The sequence below is a fragment of the Erpetoichthys calabaricus genome, chromosome 2 (genome assembly GCF_900747795.2).
Source record: "Erpetoichthys calabaricus chromosome 2, fErpCal1.3, whole genome shotgun sequence".
In the NCBI taxonomy this organism is placed as follows: domain Eukaryota; kingdom Metazoa; phylum Chordata; class Cladistia; order Polypteriformes; family Polypteridae; genus Erpetoichthys; species Erpetoichthys calabaricus.
Genome location: NC_041395.2, coordinates 118,998,470 through 119,010,715, shown reverse-complemented (window position 1 = coordinate 119,010,715; position 12,246 = coordinate 118,998,470). Strand labels below are relative to the sequence as shown.

At 38.9% G+C, this 12,246-nt stretch overlaps 1 protein-coding gene across 2 annotated transcripts in view; it reads right to left on the bottom strand.

Annotated features, from left to right (window-relative positions):
* Positions 1-12,246, bottom strand: part of rsrc1 (arginine/serine-rich coiled-coil 1) — a 496,637-nt gene that overhangs the window by 272,047 nt on the left and 212,344 nt on the right. The gene's annotated exons all lie outside the window — the stretch shown is intronic.

Sequence of the window (12,246 nt, the reverse complement as noted above, 5' to 3'; positions counted from 1 at the left end):
AAGACATGGGAATACTACATTTTACATTAAAAATTCAGTGATTCTGTGACAGTAATAAGTGCAGTGGTGTTCCCATTATTTAGATCTAAATCTAAATAATTCCTGTACTAATTAATGTCTTTATTATGTTTAATGAATTGATACACAACTGTTGTTAAACCTAAAACATTTAAAATCACATCAAGACAGTGGTTTTTGGTCAAAGGGACTCATTTCTTTCAGTTTTCAATAAAAAGTGGTACATTTCTTACAACTAATATTAGCACCATGGCTTTGGAAGGACACACTTTCGTGAGTGGCAAGTCCAAGCTCTTAAGTATGTCTTTCTTGAAGAGACTTTTTTGGCGATATTATTGTAGTACCTATAATAATAATAATAATAATGGTAGAGTCCCTACACTGTCAGAAGAAAGTTTTCAATACAATCAAATAAGTTTGTGTTTGAAACAGCGCATGCTTTCTTGTTGTGTGGAAGGGTACCTGGCCGACAGGAGGTTGTCAGGGGTAACACGTACAACAGCACTAGAGCCATCAGATCCAATATTGCTATTCAAATATAATTTGAATCTATATGAAAAAATTCTTATTCGAAAGCAAAAGTTGGCATTCACTTGTAAAATAATGGTCCTTTATTTTACCTCACAAATGTTTTTCAAACATGCTAGGCTGTGATACTTATGTATTTTGCAGGTGTTTTGCAAATCTTTTCCACAATCAACATTTTTCAATTGTTAATTTGTATTGTCATTTATAAAACAGACAGATTTTTGTACCACATTGTTCTGCTTCCTGGTTAACAGGTGTACTAACAATAGATTTTAAATACTTCTCCAGCAGCCTAAAAGTAGCATTTTACTCTTGTTCCAGTTCTATTTCACTCCTGAACATGGAACTTATGATTTGCTGTTGTTTTTATGTTAAAACTGTTAAGCATTTATCATAGCAAACAAATGTTGATTTCCTTTCTCATTAAATGTAATGGAAAATAACCACTACATTTCGAATGTTCCTTTAATTATTGTAACGGCTTTACATCACCATTTTAAAGAGCATTTTCAGTGTCAGGAGAACTACCTCAACCACTGGGTATCTTTTGGAGGCTACTGGCTTGAGCAAAATTCCTAGAACAAGAACCTAATGAAAGATAAGTATTAAGGTTACATGTGTCATATTTTTGTTAAAATCTGTAAAGGGGGAAAAGAACTCCATTTAGTTCAATCCTGTATACTATTCTTTGATCATTGGACCCCAGCTGCCTCCTGCATCCTGCTCAAAAAACTCATCAAATCAGGCTTCTCCACACACTTGATCTACTTTCCAAAAGCTGCCTTTATTTTAAACTATAACATAAACTTCTTGTGATTTTCTTTTGAAAATGTTCCTGTGTATTACTTTTTATTTAGCACAAGAATTTTTAGGTTGCTATTAATGAAAGTGTTTGCCAAATAAAAAATATAATGAGAAGCAAATACCTATCATTACTGTGCAGCATCTAGTACATTCAGTAACTCCATTTTGTTAAAACATGAATAGATTCACCATGTAAAGTAATAACATAGATGGGCACTGAAAACCAGAAAGACACAGAGCGAGCACAAAATACAAAGCGTTGGATGGGAGGGCAGTATGCGGAGGACTAAAGTAACGAGTGTTTAACATATTTAAGTAATCATGAGCAATTTTCTATCAGTTTCATATATGCATTGCAGGGATGTAAAGTGTCCTGGTTCCACTTTTCTGCTTTTGTGACAAGATGTGTTCCTCATGTAAAGGGTATGTCAGTGCATGGGTCACTAGCACTGCAAACTTTGCAGACGTACTGCGAGGTAAAAAGCTAAAATAATAATAATGAAGCATACAAAAGGCTGTTAATTACAAATGTACATGTACTATAGTAGCACTTAGAACTTCTAACATATGTTCACATATTTACTCATTTTTTCAATACGAGTATTCCAAAACAATATTTTTTACAACGTGACAGCCTTAAACAGTGCTGGACAGGATGAGTCTACAGAAAAGAATGACTACCACACTGGAAACAACAGATGTCTTGCACATGCCTTTGTCCTAGTTAAGCTCTTGGGAGCAAGGAACAATCTCACATTTACATTAACAACATTTGTTATCCAGAGAGTCTTTTTTCTTTTTGTTCATGCAGTACAATTTGAACATAGTATTACAAGTTAGTATTACATGATAGGTTATGGTGGCCTTGACTCACAGAAGTTCCACAGATATGGGCATATGGGCATTTAGCTGTGTGGCAGAAGCTGTGGCTTCCAATTCCCTATACAGTGGAACCTCGGTTCACGAACATCTCTGAACACGTACAAATTGGTTTACGACCAAAAATGTTCGCCAAACTTTTGCATCTGTTCACGACCACACACTCGGTATACGAACAAGCCAGTTTCCCTTTCGGTTTGTACATGTTCAGTCTCTCCCTGTGCATTTCCTGTGCAGCGAGCAAGAGAGAGCGAGAGCGAGACACACACACACGAGAGAGAGACACACACACACAGGCGTGCGAGAGAGAGAGAGAGAGACACACACAGGCGAGCGCGAGAGAGAGAGAGAGAGACACACACAGGCACACGAGAGAGAGACACACACACTGGTGGGCGAGAGAGAGAGACACACATACAGGCGAGCGAGAGAGAGAGAGGGCTGGACACATAAGGTAGAGAAGGCAGTTAAAGAATGCACTGGGCTTGTTTTTGTTTTCACTTCTGTTTACAGCGATCAGTTCGTAGCGTGCAATGTTGCAATGTTACTTTTCTTGGTGGTTTATTTAATTACGGATTTTTTCAAATGTTCATTTTTTTCCCTGTGCTTAAAACTCATTTAAAAAGTGTTTTTAGCCAGCGGTTGGTAGCGCTATAGCGCGAACTATTGCAGTGTTAGTTTTCTCTGTTGTTCAAGGTTTACTCAGTGTTATTCAATGTTTTTACATTTAGTTTACTATTATGCTGTGCATTCTATGGTTTAATTAACTATATTTGTGCTTAAAAACTTAAAAAAAATATTTACATACAGTTCGTATGGAGGGTATTTTTCGTACGTGGATTACTCACTTAGCCGGATGTAATTGTTGACCATTTGGCATGATCCTGGATCTGTCGGTTTTTCGAAACTCTTGATGGAAGTGTTGTCATAGCAACACATCCTAATCCTCAAACCTGCTCGGAGCAGGTTTGTTCTATGTAAACAAGGATTAGCTCACACACTTAATCAGTGTCCGTGCGTGGAATTCATTTAGTCATGACTTCGCCGTTCATGAATGAGCGACCAATTGATATATCGGTACGCAAATTATAAGAAGAGAATTTCATATAGAAAGGGTTTTGCGTGATCAGCAAGATCCTTTATTGCTCCCGGAGGAATTTTTTTCGAAAGATACCACTTTAGCTGAGGGGGAATATTGTACCTCAAAAATTTATTAGGACCTTATATTCGAAGTCAAACTCAGCGAAGTCGGGCTCTCACAACCACACAGACAGTATGCATTGCTTTGAGGTTTTTTGCAAGTGGCACTTTTTTTATATACTGTAGGCAATGCGGAAAATCTATCTAAAAGTGCAGTTTGTCAGGCAATTCGTAAAGTCTGTTTGGCTCTGAAATATTTCATTCGGGTTTTCATAGTGTTTCCTGGACACCTGCGTGTGCAGACAATAAAAGAGGTGTTTCATGCCATTGCAGGTAGGTAATACACAGGCAAAAACACCCACAGTTCCATAAAGAATCTCACAATCAGCCTAACATTCTCATTACCCAGGATTTCCAAATGTGATTGGGGCACTGGATTGTACGCAGATACGAATAATCAGACACAGTGTCTTCATCAAATATTTGACCTTCGTCAATATTTTGTTGGTCAGACACAGGTTCTAGGGATATGACATTCCCTGCAACTGACCCAACAAAAAAGAGGGCTATATGGGACATACCTATGGCACACATTGAGGACAAATATATGCAATGACCATCCTTTACCTGAAATGAAGTGACCACTGCATCCTGCCACTGGTTCTGAGGAGGAGCTTCCCCCCGGAATGCCATCAGAAACAGGGCGATGGGCATTTTGCTGGAGAGGCAACTCTTCTGCAGGGGTTAGGTCTGGACCGTGTGGACCTCCACCTGTTTTTTGCTTGTCTGCCTTCTTATTAGCTTTAAAATTAATGTTCTTTATATTATATATGATTCTTTATGTCAACAATTCTTTAAATAGTTATATACCAATATTTACCAGTTTGAAGTATATTCTTGTACTTCACTTTAACCTGTTCCCATGTTCTCCTTGTGCTCACGTTTGATCTGGAATTATGACATATTAAATAATAATTAATCTGACACATAGAAAATGAAACGCTGCATTCAGTAAGTACAATGCATACTACTTAGCGTTTAATTTGTCGGCCACTTTTTGCCAGCCGTCTTTTCTGGTTTGGGCTGCTTTTGTAGTGTTACCCCTTGTGCATATTAAATCTTGAAATTCTTCATGTCCTTCGAATAAAAGATCTTGCTTCGCTTGTGTAAAAAAAAATGCGCCTGTTCTTTCGTTATTTTGTTGCAGCCTATCAAAGACTTGCTGATCATGTTTTCTAGACTCAATATATATGGGCTTTTCAATCAGCGCGGGCGCGCCCATTCATCTCGGATGATTAGATCCAGCTAAACTAATCTACTACACGGCTGCGTTTGAAAAACCGACTTATCCCGGATGAGTTTCACTGGCATTAACTCATCCAAGATGAGGCATCTGATCTTGGATGATTTAAGCGACGTACGGAAAATACCCCCATGGTCTGGAACAGATTAATTGTATTTACATACAATCCTATGGAGGAAATTACTTCGGTTCATGACCAAATCAGGTTACGACCAGAGTTTTGGAACGAATTATGGTCGTGAACCGAGGATCCACTGTATACTAAGAATGCATTCCAGCTGTGCAGTCTCAGGGAGAACACCTGCTGAAATGGGGAAGCAACACTCTGAGTGACTCACACTTCACAATTATCAGTTGGTGGTAATTATCAGGGGTGCACATAACTGGTACGCTGGTACGCATGCACAACAAAAAATTGTAAATGCGTAACGTCATCTGTGTCTCTACGGCGCTGGTGCGTACCTGACGGACAGAGAGGGCATCGACACCTCATGTTGCTGATATACGTTGTTTTCTTTTTGGTGTTTTATGTCTAAAAAACAACAGACATTAAGCAGCTACTTTGGCGTTTCACCACCTGCAAAGAAACAACAAGCCGAGCCAGAGCAGAAAAAAAAAAAGTTTTTTCTGAAAAGTGGCTCCAAGATGTGCCGTGGCTTGAAGCTAATGATGAACACACTGAAATGTGGTGTAAGTTGTGCCGCTCGCATCCACATATCGCAGATAAAACAAGTGCCTTTTACACAAGCTCAAAGAATTTCAGTCATCCGTTATTTGACAAACATGAAAAGAGCACATAAATGTAGTATAAGCTATTTCTAATAAACAAGCTAGTCAGGAAGAAATTTCCACTCGCCCTCTAGCTAGATGGCGAACAAAGGTAAATGAAGAACAATGGCATGCTCTGTGTAACATTTTTCTCCTTGCCTTTCATAATGCTAAACACGCTCGTCCCCTATCTTCCTATGCTGAAGATATTCCTTTACTGGAGTGGCTAGGAATAAATGTAGGAATTGCGTACCATTCACGTGAGGCGGCCACATGGATAATGCAGACCATCTCGCGCACTATCAGCGCGGAGTTAAAAGTAAAGTTGGAGTCTGCTGAATTTTGGGGACTGATTTTTGATGGATCGGAAGACACCATTAAAACCGAGCATGAGATCGTTTTCATTGTGTCTGTGTCCAACATTGGGGGCAGTTTACCACGGAGTTCTCACTCCTAATCGAACTGGGTGCTGACCGATCTGCACACGCTGTAACAGACGGCGTTAAACTTAAACTTTTCCAGGAAGCAGGCTTGGACAACTGGAAGAGAAAGTTGGTCGCCATGTGCACAGACGGGGCTGCTGTTTACGTCGGTATATACAACGGCATTGTTCCGAAACTACTGCAACTGGCTGAAGTACAAGACTCCCTTGTGCACATTCTGTGCACCACACACACACTAGAAAACTGCGGAAAATCAGCTGATTGCAATGTTCCGTACTGTGAGACCTTTAATCGCTCTGTGGTCAAGCTGCTGCAGCTTTATTTACAAAAAGATGGAGCAAAAAATACGGCTGTGCTTAAGGAGTTGTGTGAAGAGAACGGGATCTCCTGTGTGAAATTTGGTAAATTTCATAATATCAGATGGTCTGCATGGAAGCATGACACACTGCTAAAAATATCAAGATTATTGCCAGCCATTAAAATGCAACTGGCCACGAGTGATAACAGTGAATTGCAGCATATCTGTAAAGACCAATTTCAGTGTTTTCTGGGCAACGTGCTTGACATTGGCAAAATTTTGAAGACCACATCCATTGTGTTTCAGAAGGAAAAGCTGAGCATTGGAAAATGTAAGGATGAACTCATGGTGGCCATAGAACAGTTTACACTTTTACTTGATGCTGAAGGCCACTACAGAGCATATACTGTTTCTAATGCTGATGCTGACAGAGACAAGATAAACTAACTCAGGGGGTTAATTGAGGAGTTTGGAATCAGATATGACTCACTGAAGTCATGTGATCATTTCTTAGTATTTGATCCTTCAACTTGGCTTCAGGAAATACAAGATTTACATCGTTTTGGCAACACAATAGTTTGTACCATTTTTCAGAATTATGAAGCTACACTGAGTCTTGACAAACACAACTGTCACATAATGGATGTGCTTAAACCAAATAGGGAAACGCTTAGCAGCATCCTCTGTGTATGACTTGGTCCAGATAATAAATATAAGCAATCCAGGGGCCTCATGTATAAACGGTGCGTACGCACAGAAATGTTGCGTACGAACCTTTCCACGCTCAAATCGCGATGTATAAAACCTAAACTTGGCGTAAAGCCACGCACATTTCCACGGTAACTCATTCCTTGGCGTACGCAATTTATCCGCCCGGTTTTGCAGACTGGCGGCACCCAGCGTCAAAGCAGTGCTACTGTTCCTGTGTGATCACCCTTTCTTTCTTAAATCCACATTCCTGGCGCGTATAAATACACTTAAATTAACTGCATATTGTTTATTAGTGTAATGCATCTGATTGTAATTAACCTGTAGCAATATAATGGTCCAGGGAATAGCCATAGTATTCCAAATACCATAACTGTAACTCTCACTGCATCTTCTTTCAGCTGCTCCTGTTAAGGGTTGCCACAGCAGATCATCTTTTTCCACATTACTCTCACTGCACCACTCGGAGTATTTATATCACTGTATCTGAGTGGGAAATCACAGCAGCAGCTGATTGGAAAGAGAATTATCGGTACACAGCATGAAGCAGATGCTGCCTGAGCCACAGCAAACGTTTTAGTCCCTGTACGGACTTCGCGGTTTAGAAACAGTTTCATCCCAAGAACTCTAAAGGCACTAAATCAGTCCATCAAGTGCTCCTTGTAGAACTGTTTGTACTTATAAGTACAATTACCTCACTGTAAACTTGCACTACAGTTATAATATTGCACAACCTGCGCCACTTTATAAAGCGCGTATTTACATGTGATGACGGTATTCATTTCTAAGACGAAATGCAGCAAAACATGTTGATTATATTATACAGATAAAACTTTAACTTCATTTAAATAATCTGTATTGTTAATAATTAAACATGTGAGGACACGGTGCCGCAGCGCTAGCTAGTTCAGTAATTGTTCCTGCCTTGCACTGTATTCTTGCTGGTGCTGACGCGACACTGGAAAGATAGACGGATATAATACTTAAACATGTACTACTAAGATATTTCAATGTTCCTTAAAAGTTTTGAAGAATCGAAGTTCTAAGCTTACAGATGGCGTCACGTCTATTACATAGCTTATTGTGTGGCGATTGAGTTTTTGGAGAAAGAAAAGTAAGGACAGGAATTGGAGGTTAGTACGTTTGAAAGAGACAGCACTGCTGTGATAAATTATTTCATTGAAGGTTGCGCATGGCGCAGCAAGCCTCTTGCGTGAGACATGAACAAGCACTGCGCCACCGTGTTCCTATGTTTAATAACATGCTTTCATTCCTATCATCATGAAAAAGATATCACGTATACATCTCAGTATTTTAATTATTCAGAGAGCTGTAATATCACGAATGTAATGGATTATGTGTCCTGTCGGAGAAAGAGAAAGCCCGTTTAAAAAGCAGGTAGTGATTCATACACATAGAGCACATAGAAGATCAAATACAGAACAAAGCATTTAACATGCCACTTTAGTTACAATGGGATTTGAGAAACTAGTAAATTAAACGATTTTAAGATGAAGTTTATGATGTTCTACTTTAATGGCAAAATAAACTACGTGATTAAAGTGGAAATTTCGAGATTAAAGTTGACATTTCGTGCTTTTTTCCCCACTGTGTGCCTATGTTTTTTTCTCTGTACCCTAATAAGCTTTCATATGACACTCAGACGGTGGGCTACGACTCGCTTTTTCACGGCGACTTTGATATGTGATTTCTTTTTTATTTCGGGCACTGTGCGACTTTGTGAAGTTGAGCCTTCGAGTTTCTCCGACACTCTGTCACTCGATCAGCTTCCTTTTGTTGATTATACCACTGTTTAAACCAACAAATAGTAAGTTTTTCCTTTGCCTCCACTTGGTATTCGCTGAAATTCTTATATTTTCTCCCGTGCTTTTCCCATTGTCTTTTCACAGAAGGCTATTTATATTGATTTGCATATTCAAAGAGGCGTAATTCTGGGAGGAGTTGGGGCGGGACAGAAGGCGCGTGCACGTGCGTTACTTTTCACGCAAATCGGGATTTATGTAGTAGAAGAACGTGAAAGTATGCGTGCGCACAGATTACTGCATCTGGATTTTTCTGTGCGTACGCACAATCCCGTTTTTGTGCTTACGCCATGTTATAGTGTGAGTTCTACGCACGGCGTTATACATGAGGCCCCAGATCTTTACACTAATATTGTCAAATTGGTTAAACTGTCTCTTACATTGCCTTTGAGCAGTGCAGCCTGTGAGAGGGGAATTTCAAATCTTAACATAATAAAAAACAAGTACAGATCTTGTCTGTCACATGCTCGCCTCATGACCCTTATGCGCACATCCACCAGTCAAAGAAGACCACAGAGACATTTGACCCAAAACCAGCAGTTGACCTGTGAATGGAGACAGCTAAGTGGAGGCTTAACCAAGGAGAGGGAGATGCATCTGCAGCATCATCATCTAGGAAGCTAAAGTAGAGGACTGTGAGGTAGAAAGCGAAGAGGACATTGAGGAAGGTTGCACTTACAGTATTAAAACCTTACTCTGTATAGAGTGATCAGGTATTTCTGATTCTTACCTCTTTTTAAGCTTCTGCCATATTTTTATTTTATTATTATTGTTGTATCTGTATTTATTTTTTACCCTAATTCTTTACCTTACTGTTAAATCTGTTATAGAAATAGTTTTATTTCAATTTTTTCAATTTCTTTGGCAAAACTGTTTATGGTCATGCCAATAAAGCTCTCTGAATTGATTTGCATACCAAACTCCATCTAATGGTACTCACTTGAGTAACTCACTGAAAATGTTATGTGCACCCCTGATAATTATGCATTTTCAATTATATGAGGTTCTGCATCATTGTTAAAGACTGTAGTATGTTTAAATACAAGGTTGATATACTATACATTTTAATTTATATTAAATTATTTGTGTTTTGTTATTTAAAATACAGTAATTGTTTCACTGTCATTTACATTTTACTGTAAATCAATATACAAACATTATGCATCTTTTGTCCAATTCCCATTAATGGTCATTATTTTAGCAAGTTCAGATTTGCATACATAACTGGGTTATGAACAAGTTTCATTCCTGGTGATTTGTATTTATTTGCAAAAGGAACATATGGATGTAATTATATTGTATTATAAGTTATTTACCACTGCATATATTGATGAATAGATGGATGGATGAATGAATGTTTACAATCCAAAAGTGATTTTTTAATGTAATTTTTAACTGGAAATTTGTATTTCTATATACATCCAGTAGAACACTACATCTTTCTTAAACAGCAGGAAATGACTCCTACATTGTCCCATTTTAAAGTGATGAATTGGTCCTCTTTTCATCATGAAGGTATGCTTCTGATCTCAGATCATAGTCCACAGTTGACTGCTACTGTGACTCTGTTTTCTTAATTAGGGAGTGTCCCTCTAAATCTCTAGACCCAGGTGGCGAGATTAGGAAACAGGACAAGTAGGGAAGTAGCCTCAAACGTTTCATTCTTTCTTTGTAGGTTTAACATTCTTAATAGGCCTGAAGCAGAAGCAAAACAAATAGGGGTGACAATCACACCATTTAACCTGGACGATTAGCAGATATCCCTGACAGCGCTGGCTGACACATTCACATTAGAACAATCTAGATGAGAACAGGCCATTTAGCCCAACAAAGCTCACCAGTCCTATCCACGTATTTCTTCCGAAAAAACATCAAGTTGAGTTTTGAAAGTCCCTAAAGTCTTACTGTCTATCAGACTATTTGGCAGCTTATTCCAAGTGTCTATCATTCTTTGTGTAAAGAAAAACTTAAGGGTAAATTTCGCACAAACATTAAGAAGTTTCCAACTGTGTCCCTGTGTTCTTGATGAACTCATTTTAAAATAATAGTCTCGATCCATTGTACCAGTTCCCTTCATAGTTTTAAACACTTCAGTCATGTCACCTCTTAATCTTCTTTTGCTTGAACTGTATAGGCTCAGCTCTTTTAATCTTTCCCCATAATTCAACCCCTGTAGCCCTGGAATCAGCCTAGTTGCTCTTCTCTGGACCATTTCTAGTGCTGTTATGTCCTTTTTGTAGCCTGGAGACCAAAACCACGCACAGTACTCCAGATGAGGTCTCACCAGTGCATTGTAAAGCTCGAGCATAACCTCCTCGGACTTGTACTCCACACATTGTGCTATATAACCTCACATTCTGTTAGCCTTCTTAATGGCTTCTGAACACTGTCAGGAAGTTGATAGCATAGAGTCCACTATGACTCCAATCTTTCTCATAAGGTGTACTCTCGATTTTCTGACCGTCCATTGTGTATTCAAACCTAGCATTTTTACTGCCTATGTGTAAAACTTTACATTTACTGACATTAAATTTCATCTGCCGCAAATCTGCCCAAGCCTGTATGCTATCCAAGTCCTTCTGTAATGATATAACAGATTTCAGATTATCTGCTAATGCACCTATCTTGGTATCATCTGCAAACTTAACCAGCTTGTTACTTATATTCCTATCCAAATCATTTATACATTCAGTATATATTAAAAATAGCAGCAGCCCTAGCACTGACCCCTGTCGAACACCACTCTTAACATCAGCCAATTCTGATGAGGTTCCTCGCACCATCACCCTCTGCTTCCTGTGTCTGAGCCAATTCTGCACCCAACTAAAAACATCACCCTGAACAAGGTGAACCCCTATCCCTGCTCTCTGCCTAATGGCATTTTGACAGACCATATTAGTGCATGTTCACACATTGAGCAAGCACAGAGGTATACATTCAGTCAACATTCACATTACTTGTCCAATGGTTTGAGAGCCATGCCCTAAATGCGGGAAAGTCCAGAAATTACCATTTTAATCCTTTATTTGGTGCTAAACCTTTTTTAAGCTTGCCTGCTTTTTAAGTACATATACTATGTGACAACCTTCTTCATTTTAATTTACTGTATACAAAAAAAATCACATTACACATGGATATGCTGTCTGCAAACAAAAACCACATCAGCATCATGAGAGAAAAAAAAAAAAACACAGTCTGTGACACAAACATACTCAGATGCTATCTATCAAAGACCGCTGGAGCTCCACTCTGACTGTGGTCGAACAATGTTTAAAGGGAGCACCTACCCAATGTATTCCTGCTGACTACTCCTGCATGTTTATTGAACAATAGTATACAGTAAAACTGTACTTTGGGAGCATAATGAGACCGACAATTTAACTCTTCCCATTTTTACAGGTTACAGGAAATCCCTCTGGCTTACACTGTTCCTAATTTAAACAACACTATCAGTATCATGACATCAACAATTACCATTACACTACTCTTCTTCACTTAGACGATGATCCAAACAGGTGAGTACTAACACCCACA